This window comes from Cucurbita pepo, chromosome 1 (assembly GCF_057944985.1).
Source record: "Cucurbita pepo subsp. pepo isolate OVF chromosome 1, ASM5794498v1, whole genome shotgun sequence".
Taxonomy (NCBI): domain Eukaryota; kingdom Viridiplantae; phylum Streptophyta; class Magnoliopsida; order Cucurbitales; family Cucurbitaceae; genus Cucurbita; species Cucurbita pepo.
Window position 1 is genome coordinate 13424899 of NC_141798.1, and position 26500 is coordinate 13451398.

A 26500-nucleotide genomic window follows, 5' to 3' on the forward strand; every position below is an offset into this window, starting at 1 on the left:
AAGTAAACAAATAAGAAAATTTTCTAAATTCATTTATTTCAAAATTTTAATATAATAATAATAAAAAGTTATGTGAGTAACGGTCAAATGAAATTCAAAATTTATTATAAATATAATAATATAATAATAATAAAAACTATGTGAGTAACTACCAAAATTTTAAAATATAATAATATAATATAGTAATAATAAAAATTGATGTGAGTAACGGTTAGATTCAAATTTATATTTTGTAAAAATAACTTTATTTAAAAATATAATAATAAGAAAAAAAAAAACCCCACCATTTGTTACTCTCCCAAAATTATAAATGTCATACTTTGATATATTTTGATTTGTCCATCATTTTGATTTTGCTGACACATCATCACGTCGGGTATGTTGTCTCGATTGTAATTTCTTCGTTTTAGCTCTGATTTGAGTAATTGAAAGGTCATTGAAATCGTTATTCCCGACCTTATACGGTCGACAGTTCAAAATACTGAAAATAGTTAATAATTAAAAAGTAGATTTGTTATCATCAAAACACAATTAATTAATTGAAATTAATTAAAGTGAGATCAAGGGCCAAAAAATCAACAGTTGCTTGATGGATACAGTTCCAACATTTCAAAGTGTGTATCATTACAAGATTGCAAAGTGATGGGAATGAAGTCTCATGATTGTCATGTATTGATGCAATAATTTTTATCTGTGGTGCTTAGAGGCTTGCTCCCGAAAGGTCCAAGACATACAATATATAGCTATGTTCATACTTTAATAGAGTATGCCAACGTGTCATTGATAGAGAAATTATGTTACAGCTTGAAAAAGAGGTAGTGGACATTTTATGCCTTCTTGCACGCTCTCAGGTGTCTGTTCCGGGGCTTAATCTTGAGCTGGCTCAGACTCCTCTAGAGCCCTGGTGGCTTTCCTACCCCTCCTCCTTCTTCTATTCCTGGGTGCCATAGTATCTACATTGTACAATAAGCACGTTACTACAGGTCCAATCCAAACCTTAACCATAACAGTCTATGGATTCATGTCACATCATGAAAAGTTAAACTACAATAAGACTACAGCTATTACTACCGCTTGTAACTTACTTCCCTGGGTTACCTGATCGAGGAGGAACGTGGCTACAAGCTAAGCTGAAAAGGGCCCAATTGACACTCTAGTTAAGGAAGGTCTACAGGACCTAACAACCTAGGGCTCTGATACCAAAGCTGTAACGACTGATCTTCGAAAATACCAAATCACGGGTCGCCACGTAGACTCATGAGTAAAAAAAAAACCTTTCAATACTTCTTGTTGTTTGAACAAGGGACTAAAAGTTAAAAATTGCCTAATATATACATTTCAAAAAAAATACTACAAAACACATAACAAGAATCCACGGACTCACATAAAAAGAAACGGTTACAAAATATCGCAGGTTTTCCAAAAACGTCAAAATCATAACCAAAACGACATGGGAGAAGAGGACTCTATCTAAGGGCCCACTTCTGCAGCTGCACGACTCCACACGTCCCCGCCACCAACCCAGATCTACTTTTCTCCTGAAATATAGAAACAACACCAAATGAGTATGTAAACAATACTCAGTAAGCAACCTGCTCGCAAGCTCTTGTCGAATTTAGCCCTATTCACGGAATGCTAAGTTTTATGGTCAAATAGTCGATAGTCAGAGACCTAGTGGTGCCTAGCAACATCGTACTGTTCCTAAGATCAGTAACTACCTGCCACTGTGCCTCTCAAGGCCGGGTCCGTCACTACTTGTCTTACCCTATCGGCTCAGATTAGTAAAACTACCTATCTTAGGAACAATAACTACTCGTCCTTATGCCGCTTGGATGGATCAATAAGAAGGTCATGGCTCATCCCACTAAGCACCTCTGACGTGTTATCACAGTAATATACTGTGATTACCCTCAACCCCTTGTGGGTGACTACAAAAACGGTACACTGTCATCTATGTGCTTCATAACTTATGATAACTAGCACCTAATAAATGATCCAACTCACCCAGGGTAACAATGGGCTACCCAAGCCCCACACCCAATGTCTAACAAAGAACCACGGCAACAACACGTCACCATGCTAAATCACGTAATAACCATCTAGCTCAACATAAAAACATACCATTTCAAACGCCTATCAACAATTTCACATTCATGCCAACGAATGTATATAACCATAACGACAATCAAAGTACAACCACACACATTATCGAAGTACCACCTCCATGAACTAACTTTATCCATTCCTAAATACGGTACTAAATTATTTGGCCACAAATTCGAACCGACTCCTACAAGCAATTACTTAAAAACTTACTCTAGATGGTTACTTACGTGGTCGTAGACTTCCCAAAACTTTATCTGAGTCTTTAAGTGTCCCCTTGACTAAGCTAATTGGAATTTTCCTATAATAAGACATTATAAAATGTGTGATTCAAGTACCTAAATCTGAATAAAGACGAATCAAATGGTGTGAAATGGGAAAAAAATCGGGTTTCGGTTCTATACAGGTGGGTCGGGTCGGGTCGTGCCCCCTCAGTTTTCGGCCTCTTCTTCCCACCTTCTTCTTGATCTTCCTTTCCTCTCAGCACCCCATGTCTTCTTCTTCACAAGGACTCACCAACTTCCCTCGACAATAACCTAGGTACACCGATCCAGTAAAATGTATTAAGGTTTTGGAAAGGAACAACGAAAATCACACCACTAGGGCTTACCGTCGGCGTTCTCCCTTCCTCAACCGTTCGGCCCCACCATTGCTGACGAGCGCCTCAAGCTCTGTTGTTCGTCTCCACCGCTCCACCCTCTCCTTTGTTTTCTTCTTCTTTCCTTTTTTTTCTTTCTTCTTTTCTCTTTTCATGTTTGCTGTCTTTCTTTTCCATTCCTTTTTTCTTTCTTCTTTTCTCTTTTACTCTCAGCCGTTTTCTTTTCTTTTCTTTTCTTTTCTTTTCTTTTAAAAAAAACCCTAAAAAAGTAGTACACAGTTGGCATTTCTCTCTCTTCACTTATTGCCAGTTGTAGGGCTCTTATATTAACTTACATTAAAATTAAAGGATATTTGTAGGTGAGCCTTTCATCTTGGCCTCACAAGCCAAACACATGTTTTATGTTAGAGAAAATGATACCTCAAATTGATATGTCTTATTAAAAGGACCACACAAAGGATTTCATGACTTTGATATGTACGATCATGAATATAGTGTACAATGGTTGTCAATGAACAAATTCTAAGTACATTGGAAGACATTGATGAAAATGATGAGATCACTTATGCAAGAGAAGATTGCGAGGGAGTTTTTATTTGATGAACAATTTGGGACATTGTATAAATATTTTTTGTGAACACATTATACTCCATATATAATATTTATTTTGTGATGATCCTTTGTGATTGATGTGTAATTGCATTTCTTGATTTTATTTTCATTTCGTGCATAATGATTATCTATTAATTTTGGTTTCAGATTCAAATGGAGGGAGATAAGGTACCACCTCAAACTTTAGAACACAAAGAAGATATCGGTTGTCTAAAAGTCACTCGAAGAAAAAGGTCTCATCATACTAAACATTTTGAAAAAAGTATAAGGGATATTGATATTACTCTACTTAAAAAATGTAGATGTAGAAAGATTTGTAGTGATGAAATGTTGCATGACTAGAAACTACAAGTTGAAAGGGTTGAAGGAGAAAAATCACCTATACCTAACTACCCTATTATTGCCCTCCGTGGACCCTTTTCACCTAATGGTAATGGGAAGACATTGAAACATAATCATATTTCAATTCCTACCATAGACTCCCCAGCTGCTCACACAAGGTTAGCAACCCTTAGGCAATTGGAAGTTTGTAATGAAAATAGAACTGGAAAAGAAGATCATGTAATTAGTGGAAACCCCCATGAAACAACAACTCTATCAAAAAGAAAAAGAGGTCCTACAAAGATGAAGACAATAGCTGTTGATGGACAATCTAGAGTGAAACTTGTTTTTAATGAACATGGACAACCCATAGGGGATGAATTTGTAGGATTGGCTTCTTTTCTTGGTCCACTTTTAAGGGAGGTTGTACGTGACGTTATAGAATTTGAAGAAATTACCTACAACGCTAAAATTAGTGTTATGGAAGTCTATCGAGGTATGAAGTTATTTTAATTCATTTATCTAGTTTTAATCATTTGTATAATATTACTTCTAACCATTTGGTTCTTTAATCAAGGTACATTGTGAACAATGATTGGCACAAAAAGTTTATATTTCAACAAATGGGTAGATTATGGAGGGCTGGAAAATCTCTTATGGTAAAACAAATTCGCAATGCCCCAACAAAAGAAGCACTACTACAACTTATGCCAGATAATTTGCAATGGGTAGATGATTGGATGGACTTTGTCAAAGAAAAAACTAGTGCAAATTTCATGGTAATGAATATTTATATATCGAAAAACTTATGTATGATATTTTTGAAATTATTATATACTTTGATATAACAAAAACATATGTTGTTTTATTGAGTAGTTGAAAAGTAAAAAGTTTAAAGTCATGAATATGAGACAACTCCCTCGTACATGTAGTAGGAAAGGATATGCCCGTTTGGCTTAAGAGATGGTAAATATCAATATTGTAGTTTTATTCTACTCTCATGTTATATGTGTGAATTTAGTATATTTATTTCATTTTGCAGAAGAAAAATTATTCGGATCCAACTTCGATCTCAAGGATTATGTTATGGACAAAGGTTCACACAAAGAAGGATGGACAACTAGTGAATTCACAAGTTGCTGAGACACTCGTATGTTAAACTTGTTTGAAAATGACTTATTTTTAAGTTTGCAAGTATTATGTTTATGAATATCCTTTGTTTATGAAGTATGTAAAAGGGGCGGTTGAAGTGGTTTCTTATTGGTATGAACGGTTGAACAAACAAATAATTACTTATCATAAGATTGAGCGTATGTGTGGTGGTGGCGGTGGTGGTGGTGGTGGTGGTGGTGAGGGGTGGGGGGAGTTGGAGGGGATGAAAACTTTTGGAAAAAATACTTGATTCGATTATTTTTCTTATAACATCTGTTAAACTTGTTTGAAAATGATTTTTTTTTTTTTTTTACCTTATTGGATATGTGAAAAGTTTGGAAGTATTGTGTTCATTGATATCTCTTGGTTATAATGTATATGAAATGGGAGGTTGAAGTGGTTTTTTTGTTAGTAACAAACAACCGACTCTCTTGAGATGCTTTTTTATATGAATCCAACAACTGATCACTTCCATGTACCTAAACGAGCAATTACAAGAAGCAATACAAAGAAAATTCAAGTATCAAATCCAGAAAATAATTGAGTTGATCACTTCCATGTACCTAAACGAGCAATTACAAGAAGCAATACAAAGAAAATTCAAGTATCAAATCCAGAAAATAATGGAGTGGCTGACATTGGAAAGTGATTAGAAGACTTGTCATTAGTAGTTGAATTACCAATTAAGACAATTTATGAATGCTTTATTTTCCTCAATTTGTATTTAATAGCATTTATTAGTAATTTGTATGAATGCCTTGTTTTCTTCCATTTGTATTTAATAGCATTTATTAGTGATTTGTAGTTGGTGGTTTGTATGAATGCCTTGTTTTCTTCGATTTGTATTTAATAGCATTTATTAGTGATTTGTAGGGGTGGTTGAACTTTATTATGTTAGGGTTATCTTTTCGACCTATTTAGAAGCATGTAATATTCATGTTTGGGATGAATTGTTGAATACAGACAAAACCTTTGTGTTTTCTTGATATCTTTTGGTGTTATTCTTTTTCAAACCTTGCTTTAGGTTTGATGTTTAAACCGATTCATTGAATTAGTTTCGATCAAGCTAATTCTGGAGTGAATTGTGTTGGTATCTAAAAGTGACCATCATAGATGTCAAGTTCGATCTAAGAGTCATTCATCTTCTAATCAGCTCTTGGTTGGAATCAATCCATTAAGTTAGCTTTCTCTGTGAACGTTTTGCAAGGATTCTAGAAGGACCTCTAGCTTTGCAAATTTCATCATTGTAGGCGCTTATCATTTTTTGTTAACTTATAAGATGTGTGAAACGATTATGGATGGTTGACATTTTTTAAATGTAAGAATTGCATTATGTATTTGATATACTTTCTTGGTAGGAGCGCATTGAACCAGCCAAGGTTGAGACAAAAACTTCATCAAATGATATTGTTGATGATGCTTTGAGTAAAGTTCTTGGACTGGATCATGGGCATGTAATAGGACTTGGATTTGAAGTGACTCGTTCTAAATTATCTCTCTTGTCTCAACAAGAAAATAGATATATGACTCTTGAAAAAGAATATATGGAGACGAGGGAAGAAATGATGGAAATTAAATCAATATTCTAAAGTTTTACGAAGAAATAGGTACATTTTTTTTAACTTAATTAAGTTATATAAACTTCACCTTCATTCTAGTGTGAGTTGATTCCATATATATTTCAATTGAAATTTTCATACATTGACCTAAGAGGAGAAGTATACTACAATTAACATCTATTCAAATTTGACAATAAAATTATTGATTTCATTATTACCATCAAATTTTCAATGCTTTCATTTTTCTTCTTGTAGAGCATCAATAATTGATGGTGTTAATATAACACATGCGGAAGCAATTTGGATCTTAGGCACTTTTAGAACATCAATTATAGTAAATAACTAGCATGTTCATAAGTATTAAAACTTAATGAGTTTGAATACTAACCTTTTGTAGTTCAAACTTCTTTTTTCTCAAGAATCGGTTTCGAACCACCACTAGTGTCTTCTCCACTATCCTCCGACCTTAGAACGGGATTGTGGAATCCGGTGAGTGACTAAACTTGGGAGGGATTTTGTATATATGAAGAGAGTGTTTGTGAGAGGTTTTTCTCAAGGTTTTTCACCAAGAAAAAGAAGACCTTCCATGTACCATGATCACTCTATTTAAAGAGTCATGTTTGCATGTTCATGCAAAATTGAGATCACCAAATTTTGACACTTAAAATTCCACTCAAATGTTTGGGATTAGGTGGCAAGCATGCATGTTTGAGTTAACCAAATTTTGACACTCAAAATTCCACTCAAACTTGTGGGGTTTATTTGGAAAACATGCAAGTTTGGTTAAACCAAATTTTGACACCTCAAAATTCCACTAACATGGATTTTTCCATGAAATGAAGTCAACTTTCTTCATTTTAATTCAACAATTAATTTGAATAATTAATTTTAAATTAAAGTAACATTAAATGATTAATTAAACTATTTAATTAATATTTAATATTAATTCAAATGCCAATCTCAATCAATTCCGACACATAATTGATTAAGATATTTAAATCTTATTTAAATATCTCAGATTCTCTCTTTCTGTTTAATTCGTAAATAAAACAAAAATGCGGTTAAATATATCGTATATATGTAGCGGATATTCCCTAATTTGAATTCGAACACTTCGAACTCACTCGTCACACTGTTCTATGGTTTAGTCCGATATGAACTAGCAGAGGGACCTAATGGACCTATAGATCATGGGCTCCAACGATCCAAGATTAACCGGCTAAACTCATTAACCTTGTTAACCAACATTCGTTAACTATTAGGACACTCCACTATAGCCTAGTAGTTGCACTCCCCTCACTATAGATATATTTCTGTCCATTTGATATAACCATGATTAGTAAGTCGATCCTTCACAGGTTGTTCGTAACTAGAGCTAGGTCAATTTACCGTTTTACCCCTAAAGTTACTTCTTGTTCCTTATGTCTCACTGATCCTCTAATGAACAATTGGTTTGTGGTCCAACCAATAAACCGAATCCCTCTCAGGCCAATGAGAGGGTGGGGCCCCTTGTTCAAGACCTAGAGTCAGTGCTTAAGGGAACTACCTCTCTTCTATCCCTAAAAGTGGGTAGGAGTGAATTTCATCTTGCACCCCACGTCCCCAGCCATTCACCCAGTCTTACCCCTGAAATGGGAGGCCTATTGAGTCGGCGAACTAGTGCCACTCTCACCCATGCAAATCTAAGGATAATTCCGAATAAACAGGAGTTCATGGTTAGCTCAGGATTAAAACCGAGTTACCTAGGTTATCGAATGAAAAGAAAATCAGTCTCAACAGTAAACGACATTATAAAGTGAGAGTGGTTTTCTTCATGGTCCGATCTTATGCAATACTCATTGCATAGGATGCCCCCACTCACATGTCTCCACATGTACAATTTAGTGATCACATTGTTTATATCATATACAAAAGTGGGCCGCATCCATAGTGTCCCCAGAATAAGGTACTCGGCCTTATCCTTATACTATAGATCATTTTGACTATATACTTGAACTTGATCCACTTTTATGTCTCTACATATAGTTCAAGTAGTCATACTATAGCCAGAGTGTTCTTAGTTTATTGGATTCAGATTAATGATCGTAAAGTTCACTTTATTCAATAACAATCTTTACCGAATAAACAACAATAATTACTTTATTGAAAATAGAATATTTTTTTTTTACAAACTATGAGTTTTACATAAAACCCAACAATAATAATACTCAAATTAAGTGCAAGTTATTAGATTGGCATGACTCAGAAGAGATTGTTGCAGAAAGATAATGGTCTTCTAATGATCCAGCGGCTCTTGTTCATCACATCCCTATTACACAGCATGCTATTAGAGTATGAGTTGATATACCAAGGAAATGCAATGCCTATTTGTGGCCGTCTCCATAAAAAATGACATGCATTGAAGAAGGTGTGGATAGTACAGTTGCTTGGCCATCGGACAAAGTGATTATCAATATATAATTTTTAAAGTTTATTTATTTAAATTAATGAAATAATTTTTTCGTTAATTAAAGTGTTCACATAATCATATATTCATATATATAATAAAGTGATGCATGCCTTATTCATGCCAAGGATGAATGTGAATATGACACCTTATCTACCTGATAAACTTGAAGCCAAATTGAGTGAATTTTGTATTTTGTGAACTACTTTATTTATTTATTTATTTATTTATTTCTTTATTTCTTTATTTATTTATTTATTTATTTCTTTATTTCTTTATTTCTTTATTTATTTATTTATTATATATATATATATATATTTATTTATTTGTACTTAGCAAAAGCTTTATTTTGAAGGGTTGAAATAATGAAAAAATACATTTTTATATTTAATGTGTTATAAAATATCCTTCTACTTATGCGAATTACAAAACTAGCCAAAAATAAATTAGTAGAGGAAAATAACTATACGACTTAGAGGTATAAAGAAATTTATATAAAAAAAAAATGCTACCAAATATACATATAATTAAAATAATTATAAATGATTCATTATCGAGATATAGAGTAAAATTGAAGCTATAAATAATATATTATAGCATTAAAAAAATGCTATTATGAGTTAAAAATAGCATACTATTATAACTATATTAATAATAAAAAATGCTATAAAATGTTTTCATGCAACTAATATAAGCTACAGCTGGATACTATAATATAGCATCCATTATAGCTCTAAAAAAATACTATAAAAAGTCTCGGACTTTTAATAATATGGGCTGTCACGACGTACAAAAAAAACACTATAAAAAGTCTACTATAACATTTTTTTTTGTAAGCTATTGTACTTATTGTTTGGTGTAGTTTTAACATCATGCTTCTGAAGTCGCTCACAAATCGAGCTACCTCAACACCAACCTAAATTTCTAAAAAAACTATAATAAATCAACAAGATAAAGGGATAAATGAACACCAGATTTATATTTGTTGGCCTAATGTGAGATAAATTCTTGCTACCGATGCAAGTTCTACTAAATAGGCTAGAGAAAATATAAGGGTTTACCACCACTCGAACCATATGCTTCTAAAACTCTGGGAGAAAAAAAAAAAAAAAAAAACTCTCTTGCAAACAATCCGAAGAAGATACCTAAAAAATCACTCAAAGGATTGCTTCCCTATTTGAAGACCCCAACCAACCCAAAGCACAAACAGCCGCCACACTAACAAAACAATGTTAATTTGTTTAAAATGGGCCAAAAAATGAAATGGGGATTTCATTGTCCGATCAACTACTCAACAGCATTGAAATTAGGCAATCCATTTACAATTCTTTAATTTTCTATTTAAGTCGTTGAACCTTAAATGTCCATACCCACGATGATCCTCTTGAATAACATTAGGACGGATTTCTCCCACTTTCTTTGGTTGCATTTGAGATGACAGGATGAACATTCCATTCGATGACATCATACGTTGGTCATTCGATGACCAACGTTGGACAGTTTCGTGGTTACAATAACTCTTTTCACTTGGCTATTCATACGTTGGTCGTGTAATAAAGGACTACTTTGTTGTTCAACAATAAATGTTATATCCAAATATTTAAAGTCTTCAATCAAACATACCACATAGTTTTGGAGTTGTAGATCTTAATTATTTTTCAACAATGAAGGTATCATTCATTTTCTCTCCATGAGTTCTTGCTGGTTAGAAAATCTAGACTCATTTTCAAATAATGAATGTTGAGATACATGAATTATCAAGTATATTGATATACGTTCATGTATCGGTAAGAGTTTCACGTATTGAAATTTAATAATCGTTTGTATTTTTCTACTCGTACAAATATGGGTAGGATTTGTAATTTGTGGTAAGAAAAAATAAAAAGAAAAAGTGAAATCATTTACCAAGAGTACATGTTTTTTTTTTTTTTTTTTTAAGGAAGAGAATAATTTTCTTCTCACTCCTAAATTGTATTGTTTGGATGTACTATATTTTCAACTAATGGTATCAGATAAAAAAATAACATTAAATGGTAGCCTATTGCAATCCTAACTTTAAAAATTTAGTAGGAAGAATTATAGTCAATAGATTTGAATGAAAGTTTCAAACAGCTCAAGATTTTTGTGGAAAGAGCATACACTGAGGTTGAAAATCAAAACGAGTTTTGTTAGAAACTATAGATGTGGTTAGGGAAAATTTTCTCACCTTCAATATTTTAAGGGCAAAAAGTGTGCTCATTTTAAAGCAGATTGTTGGGCTTTGAGAATAAAAATAATAATTATTCCTCGAGGAATAAGGTGGAGAAAAAAACGAAGGTGTTCTATTTCTTCCAGGTAGACGTCAAGTCAATGTTGTAAAGTCTACATGGTATCTTGACTACGTTGTAGTAATTAGATGTGTCAAGTCAATGACGTTCGAATAGGAAATAATTTCATTTTCGGCGATACTTGGAGCAACTTCGAGAAACATAATTCAAAGATACTCGAATTAAAGGAGAACGTCGGCTAAGGCCAACCAAATATATGGTCTTACTATCGGTTTGGTTAAAAGTTGATGTTTGTATGATGACACGTGCCCCGTAGTTCTGCACGTGTTATATGATATGTTTATAATATGTTTATGAACGATATGTTTATAATATGTTTGTGAGATGATATTACTATAATGTGTTTATGAAACAATATGATTACGACATGTTTATAAAACGATATGATATGAACTAAGAGACATCAATCATATTTCAACGAAGATGTGAAAATTTTTTTGTTGAAATTATCAAAAGATATTTCAATTCATGCCTCATCATAGAAGAATGAAGCTTCATTGTTATAAAATTCTGGGTGGATCATAATTTAGATTAATTTAGAGTTATTGTTTCTTTAATGTATTTTATAACTCCTTTACATAGTGGCTAATTATGGCTATAAAGTATACATATGGTTAATTATGGCCATAAAGTATACATATGGTTAATTATTGTCATAAATTATTGAAGTCACAACTCTTGAAAAGCCTCATGGAAGGTTGAGAGTTTTCATTTTGAGACAATATAAAACATGTATATTAACTTTGTAAGAGAGACTTGAAAAATATAGTAAAAGGAGAATTTGTATTTTTCTTTAGCCAATGACTAAGTTTCTTTGCAATTCTATCTAGTTTAGGTTGCATGTAGAATCATTCAAGCTCGACATGATCAATCTTGCTTGTGGAGTGATTCGAATCTCAAACAAGTAATCTTGCCTTGAGATATTTGATCAACAAGAATCATTCAAGCTAGACATGATCGATCTTACTTGTGGAGTGATTCAAATCTCAAATAAGTGTTCTTGTCTTGAGATATTCGATCAACAAGGTAATCTGAATCATACTCCCTTTGTAGTAATTTCTTATCATTTGGCATCCGAGTTTTCCCTTTGGCTAATTTCCATATCATTTGGTATCAGAGCCCTTGGGTTGATTCCATATCATGATATGTTTATGATATGTTTGTGAAACGATATGACTATGATGTGTGATGAAACAATATGATTAGGATATGTTTATGAGGGATATGATTATGATATGTTTGTGAAAAAGATATGACTATGATGTGTTTATGAGATGTTATGACTATGAAATATATATGAAATGATATGACTATGATATGTTTATGAAATGAAACGAAATGATAAGTCCATGATATGTCCTTTATACAATGTGACTACAAGATGATACATGAATGTTATGATACGTTTTATGATGTGATGTTCTGATGATATGATAAATGTTATGGTGTAATACGTTTGGCCATATAATACATGTTGATACAAGGTATGTTGATGATATGATATACATATGATATGACATGATATGACAAGATGCATGATGCGAATGACATACGGTAAAATGTGTCGACATAATGCACAAGCCCAATTTATGTAAGGAAAGCTATGATGAAAATGATATGATATGATGGAAAAATGGAAGGAGGTTGTCTTACCTGATAATGAATAAAAATGTTAGGACCTCATGCATCATTGTATATTCATGCATCGGGGAATACCTCTCTTTTATAATGGTACTAATGCGTACACTACGGGCAAGAAAACGATCATTATATTTATCATAATGCTGCGGTGGTTGCTATTCCTAAACGAGTGTCTGACATCAATATCTACTAGAGAATGCTTGCTAGACAAGAAAGGGGCCAGGAGGTGTGCAAATCCTTACTCAAACGTGTGGACCGTGTGCAAAATAGTAAATACACATCCAATTAACCCATTTAGGATATTTGTATAAGGAATATAGACCAATATAAAAGGTCCACTCATGATTGTATATGTTTGCATCTAACCCAAATAGTGGGGTCGCTGATCCTTTCTTAAAACACTCAAGTCACGTGCTACTACTATTTTAAGAAGAGCTCAGGCAATCATGTATGGCTAATGACGACTCGCAATTTAAGACAACGACACATGTATAGGATAGTTACATTTATTTTCTTATACTTAGATTAGGATAGGATGCTTTTAATTTTAATGTTTATTTATTTCATTTAGTATTTCATTGTATCGTTTTAAAGATGTTTTCGAACACGTAAGTCCATAGCAGTTTTTTAAGATAAAGTTTAAGTTGTATGAGGAAGTTTAAACGCTTATTTCAGGACAAATTGATTATGTTGTGATAATGGTAGCCATGAAAAACAAAAATAAATTGTGGATGTTGTAAGGATATGAAAAAAAAAAAAAAAAAAAAATCGAACTGGTGAGGGCAACCCAAGTATCTTAGGTAGTACCAACCCACACCAATCCCTTTTAAACTGCCCACAACCACCATTTAGCCACTCGAACAATCCTCTTCATCTGAGAAAGTGAAATACAGAGAAGGAGAAAGACAGCGAACTGATCGATTCTCCTCCGAGCGCAACACTGACGAGACTGAAGGACTCATTTGAGCACACTACTAGGGATAGTACACACGTGGTGACAAAGGATCAACGACCACGAGTACACAAAAGGTAAGTCACTCGCGTTTCGTATTTTTGGAGAACTATGATATCAACAGATTCGTGTTTGTAGGTATATATGAGAGATTATGATGTCGTGTGAGTGGGAGAAAAGGTGACCAATGGGTCATGGAAGTCGGAATTTGAACTGAAGAGCAACGGAGTAGAAGCTGAAAAGTTTATGGGAAGAAAGAGACAATTGAAGGAATTCGGTCGGACGAGTGAAGAAGAAAAGATCCACGGGTTGACATCGAGTCAGATATCCATACCCATCTTCAGCAACCTAACAAACTGCAGTCCAGTCGGCCTAGCAACCCCACGACCCAGCAGTCCATGAGGCCTAGTAGACGCCCACGGCCCACAAACTCTGCGATCCACAGAAACGAACGCGACCCACACGTCAAGTCAGCCTGACCCGCTCAACTGACCCGCATGTGCTCTAGCCACCCTACACGTGCGTGATGTGTGTCGATCACTCAATTCATCTAGCTCGTTTGGCTCGGCTCGGCTGTGGTTTGATGACTCCAACAGCTCGAAATCAGCGTATTTGGCTCACGTCTCAAAGTTTGGTATCAATTCCTATGTTTTCGGCCCTCCCCGAAGCTGAATTTGACCTTATTAAAATGATTTAAGGACAGTATGAGTCTGTTTTCTTATTTTAATTTAAATTAAGTTCAGAATTTGATGTTTATGAAGGCAAGTGAATATTCAAATAGGTGAAGCCTTGACATATGCGTAATGAATTCAAAGGACGAAAGCAAGCTAAATTGGAGCTAGATAGAATATCGGCTAAGACCATCCAAGTAAGTGACACTATTATCGGCTTGGTTGGAAGACTTATTTTATGTATGACGACGACTATCATGTTTGGCATGATACACCACGTTCAATGTACCTTTGGACGTCTGGCTACAGTCAACTAGCCCAACTATGCAAGTCCAGGGGTATGCGAGCCCGCTTGGTGGGCCCACGCTGGCACGTGTGGGCCATGTGTAGGGAAGTACTAAACATCTAATTTGTCCGAACTGGAGGCCATTTAAGAGACTATGGTGTTAAATGATAGGTTTTTAATCATGATTGCATGTGTTTGCCTTCACTTACCCCAATAGTGAAGTCACTTATCGATTATTTCTTAAAATACTCAAGTCATGTGCTACTTTTATATTTTAGGTAAAAGCAAAACACCCCTATACGATTGATGGCCGAATCACAATGAAAGACCATAGAACTTAGATAGGGTAGTATTATTTAATATCATAGATCTTAGGTTAGTATAAGACATTGTTATTTTTATATTTACCTTAGTTTATTTTAATATTTCTTTTGTACTGTTTTAAAAGACCGTTTCTTAAATGTATAAGTTCATGACATCATTTTATAAATTTGTTTTAAATGAATATTTTCGCATGTAAAGATTACGCCATGCATATGGTAGTGACTCTAGGCTATTAGAAGAATAGGATCATCGCATATGCTTGAGTTTGAAACAAAATCTTTCTAGTGTCGATCCACTACTCCAACGAAGATGTCAAGTTTCATTGGAACGTGGTGTGAGCGCAATCGTAGATTAATGCATTGTTCTAATTGCTTAAGTTGAAAATGTTTGATAATTAGATGTTTTCTTTCCAGTTTACATATGTTAGATCTCTTGTTTTAGCAAAGAATATTGAAGAACCCATCTTGGCCTTGGCATTTTGGGTATGAACACTTACATCTCTTATTGTTATTTTATTGAAAAAGAAAATCATAGAATGAAAAGCAAAGAAAAGTAAAAACAACATGAAATCTTCGATTCTAGAACCCAAGAAAAGTAGATGAATTAATAAGCCAAAAGGCAAGGAAAGGATTTCACATGTGAGTCATGCATGCAAAATGGCGTTGAAAGCTAATAATTTTGTAGCCCTAATGATAAAACCCTATCTTTAAAAATTAAAAATTAAGAGAAGGAAAGGATACTATTTATTATTATTTTGTTTTAACTTTCGGCTGAGACAATTGAATATTGAGTTTGAATTTAATGTTGTACTTGTGAAAAAGAAAGCCCTACGAAGATAGATATTATAATGATGTGTGTAGAACTCCCCTTGTCCTTGTTTCTCCTCACTTTTTTTTTTTTTGTTTTTTTTTTTTTAATTATTACAAAAACCAATTGCTTTCCACTTACGCCATTGGGAAAAGGAGACTACAAGAAAAATAAATAAATAAATATGGATGGCTTAAGGATAAAGCAATAATAATTTTGTTTTCTTGGTCTAAGGCCACCCAAGCCCAAAGACGAACAAAACAATAATAATTTTGTTTTCACTTCAACTTTTGGACCAACCAAAAACACACGTTTTCAATTGTTAGCACAAAAAGCATCAAGGATTTGAGAGTTTTTGCAAAAATTGGACCGTATTATAGAGATTGGCTTACCAAGTTTGACTTCTTTGTTTCGTTCTATGACTTCACTTCAAGAACAATACTAAATATTTTAATTACCTTATATTATTGTAATACATATGTAATTCCTCTATTTATAAAATTACGTTTAGACTCATTTTACTTAATTTTTTTAGGTAAATTAAATTTTAATATTAATAATGAGAAAAAAAAATGATGGAGTGATTTCAGATTTTGGTTAGAGGTGTATACCGGTAAGGTTGGGTTGGAAAAGTTTTTGCTAGTTGACTTTATGACAGGAATAGGGTTCACAACCAAATTATTTTATTTTTTTTAGTTGAGATGAGTTGGATCTTAGAGTTATTGATTTTTTTAATTATTCAAAAAGAATCATAATTATGAACCATATATATTAGGTTAATGTTACAACGGAGAGTTGTTAGATTCCAAACAAGAGCCATGTGATGTTAAAATAAATTGTAGGGGTGTACAAAGAACTTGAGAACATGAGAACGTGAACTAATCCAACCCAAATTATAAGGGTTGATATAACACCGGAGCCTTGTTGAAAAATTAAAAACTCAAATTTTTTCTTTTAAAGTCGGAACCTCCAAGATTTTATTAAGTGCCTTAAGGTCTAAATTTTAAAATGAGTTGGAATCTCGAGGAACTCAAGAAAAATATAAATGAAATGTCAAAGTTTAAGTCTACCGCTAGCAGATATTGTCCGCCTTAGTCCGTTACGTATCACTGTCAGCCTCACGGTTTTTAAAACGCGTCTACTAGGGAGAGTTTTCCACACTTTCTAAGGAATGCTTCGTTGTGCTCTCAAACCGATGTGAGATCTCGACATCCACCCCCTTGGAGGCCAGCGTCCACGCTGGCACCGTTAGATGTCTGACTCTGATACCATTTGTAATAGTCCAAACCCACTGCTAATAGATATTGTCTGCTTTGGCCCGTTACGTATCATCGTCAGCCTTACGATTTTTAAAACGCGTTTACTAGAGAGAGTTTCCTGTAACACCAAAAAAAAAAAAATGAAGGAAATTAGCTCCGATGAGAATAAGTCACCCATGTAAGACCCAAATGATCTGGAAAGAAATTAAGAGAATTGGGCGAGGAAAATAGTCTTAAGCCGATCATTTCTATATCTTAAGAAGTAATGGTAAGGACTTAAGATCTTTGGAAAAGAATTGAAAGGAAAAAGTAATTTTTCCAATTTCTATGAAAAAATGACCCACAAGAGACAAAGTTTTAGAAAAATTATGACTTTTCAAGAAATAATAATAATAAAATATTCGAAAGTGGCAAATTACCAAATTACCCCTGAAGATATGGATAATTACGAAATTGTCATTCTAGCAAGAATCAGTTGATCATTTGCACAAAATCCATCGAATCTCAACTCTCAACCATTGGATCTCCAACAAATTTGGATATAATCTAGAACATTCACAAATCATCACATCCAACTACTAGGATTCAAAACCAAGGTCGGTAAGGTTCTGATTGGAGTAGATATTTTTGAAGAATTATTTAAAAATTTAATGTCACGACCCGATTTTCGAGGCTTCGAAGAATCAAAATCGTGACTAAAAGAACAAAATCGAAAACAAACAAAAAGAAAAGAAAAGAAAAGAAAAGCAAAGTAAAAGGATAAAAATATCATTCAATTAAAACAAAAGAGAAAGAAGATTTGTTTCGAAAATATTACAAAGGAAATTGCAAATGTAAAAATGAAATACAAAATTAAAATAAAATATTTCAAATGGAAAATACAATTATGAAGAAAAATACAAAAGACTCTAAATATGAAAACGAACAAAGGACTCTAAAAGACCGACCAAGGACTGACGCTCCAGAACGACACCCCTCTGTGACCGCACAGCTCTCGAACACCTCCCCGTATCGATTGGTACCTGAAAAAAAAAGGGGAGAAAGGGGTGAGTATAAAAATATACTCAGTAAGCAGCCTACTTGTAGGCTCTTTTCGCATCCTTATCTTGGTAGGTAACCACGATCTTTCTCGGGTTTCTAAGGAGAGTGATCTAAGCTACAACTCTCCTTTCTGTATCATAAAAGGCTTGCCCATCTTATGCAGTGAAATGATCAGTGTCCTGAGGTGAGGCGCGACCTCATAAGCAAATCTGAGGGGATCGTATGGCTGGATCTGAATACGTGACTCTCTCTCTGAACATCATCCGTGGAGGTTAACTGACGACCCTCACACGGGACCATACATCCACAAAACGGGGTGCGACCCCCTATGTGCCGGTCAGCTACTGAGTCATCCTAAGTGGCTCCACGTCCCCCGCTCAGGGACGGGTTTCTACGGCCCAGGAGTCCTGTTCAGAAGACCCCTTAGCTATCACCACTAGGCCTGGGCACCTGTCACACTTCCCTATCCGGATCTGCCAGGCTCAACGATCACCGTACCGGAGCTCTGTCTCGACGGTATGGTATCGGAGGAGAGAGGGAAGTGGAGGTTCTGATGACACTATCTTCACTGCTCAACTCTAACGGGCTACCTACAGTTACCGTGGTGACCTATTATTCTTTCTAGGGTGGAACTTGGTGCCTTAGACTTAGATTCGTGTTTCTCTAGGATTCTCGTGCCTAGTGTCACAAACCTATCGGGTTTGGAATTCTGGGTTCTGATTCCGCCGGTAATCATTTCGCGGGTCTAATTGCACGGTATTCTAGAGGTCCCCCAATCTAGGGTCTCGTCTAGCCTACTTAGCCATAAGCGTCCTAATCTAAGCTCATAATTTCTTCCTATTCATCAAGAAAGATAATACAAGCAATCATCATACAATAGAGTTTACACGCAGCAGTTCATGCAAAATTATCAAACATGTTCAACGGGAAGATAACGTCCATCTTTACCCGGAGCGCAGATTTCACAAGTTTCTCCAACCTCCTCATGCATACATACATTATCAGAGTCTCAACCAAAAACAGATTTAATACACATTTTGTATCTAGCTTTCCATAATCATCTTATATTCGCAGTTTCTATAATAACACGCTAAGTCCGGCTAGCTAATTTCATAGGTGGTAGCATGCATGCTTGTTCCTAGCGGTTCCTACAAGTACTGCTCGTGGGAATCCAAATGGCTACTTACTTGGTCGACGCGTGCCTTCCCGAGTTCGAGTTTTCTTGACGGAATGGATTCCAACAATTCTGGAATTTTCTTCACAGGTCCTAATTCACATAATAATAGGGTCAGCATCAAAATCGGGCCGGAAAACAAGCAAACAGAGATCGAACGGAGGGAAAAAGATCACCCACGCGCCTACACGCGCCTGCACGCGCTCTGGAGGGTGTTTTACGCGAGGCTTTCTACGCGCGCGTGTCCACGCGCGGCTTCCCACGCAGTTGCGGGCCAGCGGCCGGTTCGGTTCGGTGTTCCCGGGTCGCGTGCGGAGCGCCGGATCGGACTCGGGTTGACCCAAATCCGCGCCCTGACGCATGTCGACTAGCCAGTGGGGCACGCCTCCCCAACCTGCAGTCGCCACGTGTCACTCGTCGGTCCTGCCGCGCTCCTCCATACGCCGGCCGACGCGTGGCGGCAAGGCCTCCTCTCTCTCCTCCTGCGTTTTTCCAAATTTTCCAGAAACGTGAGTTTTTGGCTTTTTCGATCTATTTTCTTCCAATTTTCTTATCTTTCAATCCGTAATCCATATCACCAAAGTTCCTACACGTAAATTGTAGATCTCATATTCTACTTCTACAATATATTTTTTCTTTATTTTTTTCTTGAACACAGGACGAGTTAAGGCCGTCCAAATATACAGAAAAACTCACATTTTCTATTTTCGATCGCTCTACCCGAAGTCAGACTAAACTCTGATTTTCGTCCGATTCTCGTCCAAGAACTTCAAGAAACCTGTGAGAATCTTATTTTAGTCACATACCTCAAAAACTCCAGATCTAACTCTCATGAAACTCCTCACATCTAGATAAAATTGAAATAAGAAGTTCGGAACCTTACTTTGTCCGTTCTCGGATTTTCTTGCCGAAATGAGTGGATTCCACCACCCGAACTCCTTTTCCAGCACTGAGAGAAGTATTGCTTCGAGGTTTCTTGCCTTGGATTCGATCTCCAATGGCGATTTGTCATCTCTGTTCTTCCTCTCTCCCAAACCCTAACTTCTTCTCCTTTCTCCATTCTCTCTCTCTTTTTCTTTTCTTTTCTCTCTCTTTCTTCTTGGAGCCCAAACAACTAGACCCCTTGGATAAGAGTAGGGGCAAAATGACCCTTTTGCCCCTATGTTGTTATTTTTATTTTTTTATTTATTTATCTAAAAATTCGGGTATTACAATTCTCCCCACCTTAGGAACTTTCGTCCTTGAAAGTTTTTCCTCCCTGGAAGATTTCGAGGTAAGACCTCCTCGTGTCACCCTCAAATTACTACGAGGCTTCGTTGTCCTGACAGTTTTCCCATAAGACCTTTGCTAATGGAATTTCCCTTTTCGTGGTTTCCTTCCGTCACGTGCCATTATCCCAATGGCTTTTTCTTCATACGTTAGATCCTCCCGAAGGGAAAGTGTCTCGTGATCAATGATGTGAGTTGGATCCAGAGTGTACTTTCTCATCAGCGATACATGGAGTACGTTGTGCACTGCGGGGAGCATGGGTGGTAATGCTAGTCTGTATGCCACGGGACCAACCCTTTCTAGGATTTCGAAGGGTCCCACGAACCTCGGGCTCAACATGCCCTTCTTCCCAAACCTTAGCACTCCTCTCATTGGACTACTTTCGGGAAGACGTGATCACCCACTGCAAACTCGAGGTCTTTCCTACGAGAGTCTGCATAACTATTTTGCCGACTTTGTGCAGAGAGTATCTGTAACGACCCAGATCCACCGCTAGCAGATATTGTCCTCTTTGGGCTTTCCCTTTTGGGCTTCCCCTCAAGGCTTTAAAACGCGTCTACAAAGGGAAGGTTTCCACACACTTTGTTCTCCTCCCCAACCAATGTGGGACATCACAAAATCCTCTGTCTGATTTTCTGTACTGCTGCGTTAGTAGTCTGTACCAACTCCGGCCCAACAACTGTTTCTTGCCTACCTCCTCCTAGAATATAGGAGTTCTACACCTTCGCCCATATAGAGCTTCAAATGGTGTCTTCTGAACAGTTGCCTGATAACTATTGTAGTGGGCAAATTCCACAAGGGCCAGGTGCTCATTCCAGCAACCTGCGAAGTCTATAACACACGCCCTACATATCTTGTAGGGTTTGATTAAGTCTTTCGGTTTGTCTATCTGTCTGAGGATGGAATGCACTACTGAACTTGAGTTGTGTTCCCAACGCCTTCTGTAATCCTTTCCATTAGTCAGAAGTAAACTTAGCATCCCTATCAGACACAATGGACACTTGTACGCCGTGCAAACGGACCACTTCCTTGACGTGCAACTGGGCCCATGGTCCACTCAATAAGTGGCTTATCTGGAATAGAGTGGGCTGCTCTGGTCAATTGTCTTCAATCGCCCAGATGACGTTGAAGTCTCGTCGAGCCTTCGGTAGGTCCGAGATGAAATCCATACCTTTTCCCCTCATTTCCACGCCGGAATATTCAGCGATTGCAACAACCCTGCTTCTTCTCTCCCAAATCCTAACTTCTTCTCTCCCAAACCCTAACTTCTTCTCCTTTCTCCATTCTCTCTCTTTTTCTTTTCTTTTCTCTCTCTTTCTTCTTGGAGCCCAAACAACTAGACCCCTTGGATAAGAGTAGGGGCAAAATGACCCTTTTGCCCCTATGTTGTTATTTTTATTTTTTTATTTATTTATCTAAAAATTCGGGTATTACATTTAATCTCCAAATCAAGATGATTCTGGAGATTTCAACGTCGGTGGAAGCTTCCCCTATATATAAAGTCTGAAGTTTGTGCAATAGTTTGGAACAAGAATCGAGTAAGGTCGAGCTCCCAATCGTGGCAATAAGCGTTTAGATTTTAGGTCTCTTACTCTCAGATTTCTTCAAAATTTGAGAGTAATTCTCTACTGTTTCTCTTCAAATTTGTTCCTACAGTTTCTAAGCAAGATTACCCACAAGTTTTATGAAGAAATCAAGTGCTGAAAGTGCCTAGAAACCATTCCCCCAATCCAATCCACCATTAAAGAAGCTTCAAGGAAAACTCAAAAATCTAATCCGAGGATACACAATAATTCGTCGAGCAAGGATGATCCCAATAAGTTTTTGCACCTCTAAAGAATGTTTCCATAGGAGACCACGAAGAGAAATAACCTCAGGAACGTGCCCAATTGAAGAAAATCAGGTTCGGTCTCAAATTGGGGGTAAGTTTCGAATTCCTATCTATGGTTCATTTTCCTTCAGATTAAGGATTACTTTAGCTTCAAAGGAAGAAGTTGAGTAACTTTGAGGAAGGAATCAAGAGCTGAAACGTCGTAGAACAAGCTACCCAAGAGATCGAAATCGGGTGTGTCGGGTAACTTGCAGACCGAGAGCGATTTCTAAAAATTAAGGTCTTACACTCAAAGACATTCCTCCAAACCAATTCATTTAGCTTGAGGAAAGGATATGGAAGAGATTCCATGAAGAAATCGAGCCTTGAAAACCCCTAGAATCGGCTACCCAATAAAAAATCTTATGTTTTTGCTCTGACGAGAAAACTGATTTTGGACGAACGTTGGAAGTGAATATAGGGTTACAATCCACGAGAAGGTATGAAATCAGTATCTAACTCTTCCTTGTAAAACCATCTTTAAGTTTTATGATGATATCGAGGGAGGAAGCGCTGAAAATGTGGCTATAGAGACCAAGTTTCAGACGACAGCACACGTAAAAACGTGTGTCCTCTTCTTATCTAGAGGAAGAAGACGATGATGTGGTAGGTTCAAACTCAAAATCCGACCTTCTCTCAATTTTTCTCTATTTTATCCCCTTCCAAATCGGTGCTCATAATAAAAAAAAAAAAAAAAAAAAAAAAAAAAAAAACTTTATGGTTCTAGAAACTAGACACAATAAGGAGTACGTGGAAGGAAATTTGAAGTAATTCAGATACCGGAAGCTCAAGAACGGAAGTTCTGAACGTCGACGACGAGGTAAGTAGTCACCTTGGACTTTTCTTAAGAAATACTAGTAGGAATCACTTGGATTTTCATATGAACCCTAAACCAAGTATGAATTAAGGATATATAAAAGAAAAACTCAAATAACCGTGAGTTAGGACCCTAAACCGATCAAATTGCTTGAATTTTAGGTAACGTTAAAATAACCCACTAGATGAAATCTGCTACCTATGAAATTTTAATGCGGAGCATATTATAGCATTTTAAGGTTATATATGAAATTTGGTTGTCATTGGATAAGGATAAGTAGGTAAACCAAGAAACAGTGAAAAATAACCCCCTAAGGATATCTACTTGCTTCATGACCTAGAGGACCTCCGAATGCTATGACCTCCAATGACCATAATACCCCTCGAGATTTAAATTTTATGAATTTTCTTCCATTATTTATTTTGACTTTTCCTTTATTTGCTTTTGTGTTCGATTATTTAATCTGTGATTCAGGCTTCGAAGTCTTGAAATTTGGGTCGGGACAACTGGGTTAGTGGTTTAGATAACATTTCACGTTGGGTTGATTTATTTTTTTAGAATCCAATCTGGCCTCAGTTAAGTACAGATTTAGTGTGCAAAGAACCAAGTCAACTCGACCAAACTTAATTAAATTAAAAATAAATCTAGTAGAAGTTCGTTTATAATTTTGATTATTTAAATAGAGACTGCGGGGACGAGACCCATAAAAAACATCACGTTTTCCCAAATTTAAACCACAACCAATGGACAGGAGGGGCAAAAGATCCAAAGAAGTTCACAAGGTGATGAAGGAAGTAGATTTTGTAGCGGTCACTTCAAAATTTGATTAAGATGTAAGTAATTCTGGAGATTTCAAGACTGTGGATGCTCCAACTATAAATAAGTTGTGTTGCTAAGCTTTTTGGGACAAGAATCAACCCATGCAAGTTCCAAAATCACGAGTATTAAGCTTCCACTTGTTGGGTCTCTTACAATCGGACTTCATGAGGGTAATTTTAAATTCCCTCTCTCTCTCCAATTCCTAGCTTTAGGGGATTAAGATAGAGATTTTTATGAAGGATTCGAAGTCTATCAAAGTCTGTATTTAGCTGCACAAGAAGCCAAATTCTGCGCTTTGTTGACCTGTAGACCGAGCGGGTTGGCTCCAAAGTTGATGCTGCACATAAAAATTTGTCACTCTAAAACTAAATTTTTACCTTTAAGAACAGGAAAAAACAACTTTGGTGAAGGAATTGTGGCATGAAAAAGCCTCCATTATTTTCAATAATAAAAAGTTATCGAGGGTTTGCTCCAAAAAGAAAATGTGTTTTCTGGCAATTTTGGAGGGTTATAACTCGAGAGGTAGTATATTCAAGGTATAAAATTAGTCTAATTCTCTTCTTGGTTCACCAACTATAAATTTCATGAAGAAATCTAATGACCCAATTTTCAAGATTTGGAAACTAGAATCTAGACGGAAAAGACAAAGTGAAAACAAAGAAAAATAAAATAAATAAAATAATTCCAATAAAATTTAAATAAGAAAAAAAAAATCAACAACATGAAAATTAAATACAAAATTAAATCCAATTATAAGACGATGTTAAAAAGTACAAACGGGAAATATACAAAAGACCCTAAAATGTAAAAATGGACTAGCGCTCCGGAACGACCCCCTCTATGACTCCACAACTCTCAAACACTCCACCTTGACCGGTAGCCTGTGAGAAAAAGGGAAGGATGACGGGTAGCCTGTGAGAAAAAGGGAAGGATGAGTATAAAAATACTCAATAAGCAACCTACTTGTAGGCTCTCATCCCATTGTTAACCTAGTAAGTATCCATGGGCTACCCTAGGCTCTAGAAAATTTGGGCCTAGGTTCCAATGCTATCTGAGTAACTGGGTACCCCGACGTTTCGAGTAGGTTTGGGAGAAGCGATCCCCCACAGGACCATAAAATCACCAAAGTTTGGGAGAAGGCCTCCCCCGTATGCCGGTCAGCTACTAGGTTGACCTACGTGGTCTCACGCTCCCTCACTCAAGGATGCATTTACAACACAAGGGTCATGTTCATGAGACCCCTAACCATTTCCACTAGGTTGGGGCACATGTCACGCTACCTTAACCACTGATGCTTAGCTCCACGATATAGGAATCGGAGTAGAGTCTCGACGATATCGTATTTAAGCGGAAAATGTGGTGGACAGACTGGTCACACTGTTCACACTACTATAGTCTAATGAGCTACCTTAGTCGTTCTAGGTTGTTGTGGATGTCTACGAGGTTCTTAGGAACTTTTAAGTAGTTTAAATCTCATCTCTCATTTTCAAGACATTTTAGGTTAACTCCATGGGCCAAACCAATCTTTGGGTGCACACAAGTCCAGACCTCTGATGGCTGATGATCTTGAGATGCAAGGTCTACTCGAAATATACTGACCTGGGTCCGCATGTAAACCGCACTAGTTGTAATGCCCTAATCTCAACTAACTTCTCTCATGCATGCATTGCTAGGGAGATATTCTTATCAATCACCTAAGCATGTAATCAATGATTTAAACTTCACCTTAGTCATATCTGGGGTCTGAGGAGGTCTATTGGGTTTCTAAGGTAGCTAGGTGGCTTAACGCGAACTTCTGACTCCATGTTATTTTATTTTAACTCCTCGAGTCTCTCTTAGTCTAGGTGCACTAGGGTCTAGACCCTCTGACCATCGCTCACAATCCTAAGGTACCTAGTCTACTCGAGGCGTCCTGACCTAGGTCATCGTTCAGCAAACCTAACTCTAAATGTTGGATTTTATGTCCTAAAACAAATAGTTTGTAAACAAAAACATATTCTATTTTCAATAAAGTTATTATTGTTGTTTATTCAGTAAAGATTGTTATTGAATAAAGTGAACTTTACGATTATTAATCTAAATCCAATAAACTAAGAACACTCTGACTATAGTATGATTACTTGAACTATATGTAGAGACATAAGAGTGGATCAAGTTAAAGTATATAGTCAAAATGATCTATAGTATAGGGATAAGGCTGATTACCTTATCTTAGGGACACTATGGATGCGTCCCACTTTTGTATATGACATAAACAATGTGATCACGAAATTGTACATGTGGAGACATGTGAGTGGGGGTGTCCTATGCAATGAGTATTGCATAAGATCGGACCATGAAGAAAATATGATAAGATAAGGAATCAACTACAAGGGGAATAAGATTCGGATTACCTTGTTGATCGAATATCTCAAGACAAGAACATTGTTTGAGATTCGAATCACTCTACAAG

General features: G+C 36.2%; 2 long non-coding RNA genes and 1 pseudogene across 5 annotated transcripts; 1 reads left to right on the top strand and 2 right to left on the bottom strand.

Moving 5' to 3' along the window:
* Positions 1 to 657: 657 nt before the first annotated feature.
* On the bottom strand, positions 658 to 2920 carry LOC111811734 (uncharacterized). 3 transcript variants are annotated; one of them, XR_002817592.2, is made up of 4 exons: positions 2714 to 2920; positions 2508 to 2639; positions 2334 to 2404; positions 658 to 1538 (listed from the first exon to the last, which is right to left on the bottom strand). It is a non-coding gene; the product is annotated as an uncharacterized LOC111811734 (long non-coding RNA). The 3 variants fall into 3 exon arrangements; XR_015411742.1 differs by lacking the exon at positions 2334 to 2404 and having other exon boundaries at positions 663 to 953; positions 1099 to 1538; positions 2442 to 2639; XR_015411741.1 differs by lacking the exon at positions 2334 to 2404 and having other exon boundaries at positions 662 to 1538; positions 2442 to 2639.
* A 1334-nt stretch (positions 2921 to 4254) lies between these two features.
* On the top strand, positions 4255 to 6845 carry LOC147794810 (uncharacterized; annotated as a pseudogene).
* Positions 6846 to 17810: 10965 nt separating this feature from the next.
* LOC111799199 (uncharacterized) lies at positions 17811 to 20521 on the bottom strand. 2 transcript variants are annotated; one of them, XR_015411744.1, is made up of 4 exons: positions 20157 to 20521; positions 19970 to 20051; positions 19287 to 19366; positions 17811 to 18080 (listed from the first exon to the last, which is right to left on the bottom strand). It is a non-coding gene; the product is annotated as an uncharacterized LOC111799199 (long non-coding RNA). The 2 variants fall into 2 exon arrangements; XR_015411743.1 differs by having other exon boundaries at positions 17811 to 19366.
* Positions 20522 to 26500: the final 5979 nt, after the last annotated feature.